The sequence below is a fragment of the Gekko japonicus genome, unplaced genomic scaffold (genome assembly GCF_001447785.1).
Source record: "Gekko japonicus isolate JY-2015 unplaced genomic scaffold, Gekko_japonicus_V1.1 scaffold66, whole genome shotgun sequence".
Classification (NCBI taxonomy): Eukaryota; Metazoa; Chordata; class Lepidosauria; order Squamata; family Gekkonidae; genus Gekko; species Gekko japonicus.
Genome location: NW_015163605.1, coordinates 742538 through 744627, shown reverse-complemented (window position 1 = coordinate 744627; position 2090 = coordinate 742538).

The following is a 2090-nucleotide window of genomic DNA, read 5'->3' as shown; positions in this document are numbered from 1 at the left end:
CATATGCAAATAAGTTATGCTAATGAGCTCCTGCACCTCTTTTTCTACGAAATGACCCCTGAGAGCATCATAAACGTAGAGGCTTCTGATCCTTCCCTCTTCACTGAATCTGCTAGTGGATCTGTTCACTGAGTGACCGCTAGGAAAACCACCCCTCTCCCTTTTGCCTTAGGGAGGCATGAAGTATTGCTTTCTTAGTTAAGGAAATTTTCTGTAATGATGTCTGAATAATCCCGCCTTATTGCCAGTACATCTCATGGATGAAGTGATAGAGTTTACAATTTAGAGATATTCCCTTTTATTTTACAGTGTTAAAGAACTGGGAATTTATAGACTCGCTTACAGATCATATGACCTTGGTTTGTTCTAGAACAGTAGGGTGGAGACAGGGAGCCAGAGGCATAGGAGATGCTATTGGCGTGGTTGTGATGATACTTCTGGTAAAATCCATAAGCGACGTCAGGCCTCTCTTGTAAAACCATAAGAGCTTCCAGCAATTTCCAGAGAGGACTGGCATCACTTCCAGATTTTCCCCGGAAGTGATGCCATGCCCTCTGACCAGCGGCAATTTTTGTTACTCAGAGCTATGATGGAAAATGGGGGCTGGTGCGGGGCATCCCCTGCCCCCACCGGGAGCTTGGCAAGCCCTCCAGAACAGCCTTTACAGACTATTAGATGTCTTAGTTGCTGTTCATATTGAAGTCACTTTAACTCATTCCTTGTTCTGTTAGTCTCTGTGCGGACCCAGAAACGTTACAACAAATCTTTTTCAAACATTATAATTTTTATGGGAGAGTATCCACACTTGTTTTGGAGTTCTGTTGTTGGTTTGTAAAGAGGAAAACCAATCTTCTCTGCCCTATCGCTGTGCAACTGTCTTTAGATGTCATAATCCATATGAGCCTAGATGGACCTTATGATCCTCACAATAAGGTTTTCTCTCTTTTCCCTTCTTCATGGTGGTGAGATCTGTGACTACCAGGGCAAGAATGTTTGCTGCGGTGGCCCTGGTCTTATGGAATGGGCAGCCATGTGATGCATAAAGACTGTCTCTTCTCTGGTCCAATGTCAGCGGCAGGGTAAGGCTGTATGATTTAGGTGGGTTTTCCCCACCCTCACTTGGTTTCAACAGAGTTTCAGTGTGTCAATGTTTTATATCAGGTTTCTGCTTGGCTTTAATATTGTTTTATTGTAAACTGCTTTGAGCAACAAGGAAAAGTAGTATAGAAATATCTCTAGTAAGCAAACAAATAATCCAATCAAGTCTGTAACACTGTGCATACTTTGCTGGCACCAAGCACCACTGGACACAAGGAAACTTGCTTTGGATTAAATATACACAGGATCACACTGCATATCCCATTGATTTCACTCATGTGCTGAACCCCAATACCATTAAAAATGGCCTGAAAAGTTGGGATCTGCCACTTAAAAACCTGTATCGTCAATTGGCATCCACCAAAACTCAAGCCAAATCTATTGGCATCTCTGACATGTCAACCATGGTGGGGAATGACTGGAGCACAGTCGGCTGTAATAAGGAACAATAAAGCTCTCTCAGTACAACTAAGCTTGCTGGATCAACCAGTTCAGGGCACTATTTTGTTGAGAGCTGGAGTGGCAAGAGTGCAGCAGAGAGGAAAGAACGCATAGGTTCATCAGAGGCCAACAGAAAGTGGATTCTGCACTTTCTGCTGTTAGTTGTCTTTTTGTACATTACAGGGTTAACTGATAACACTAGATGTTTTTAGTAAACAGGATACTGATATTATGAATTGTTACCTGCTGTAACCACTTAGAATAGAGATTAGTTTGCCCAGGAAAATTAGTGGGAGTTGTTTACCCTGCTTAAGTGACCGGCCCGTCTACTAGTCAGTTAACATCTTATTTGTAGAAAATGGTTTGATCATGCACACATGTATTCACAAGTTTTATAGCTGATCTTCTGCTTGTTGTCCTGAGTAAGAAGAGAGAGGTGTTCACCTGGATCTTTATTCCTGTAGCTATGTAACTGATAGGATGTAGTTAGCAGCTAGGATGTATTCGTTTATTTCTCTCCAAACGTTCTCCTGCCCTTTCATTTTTTAGTA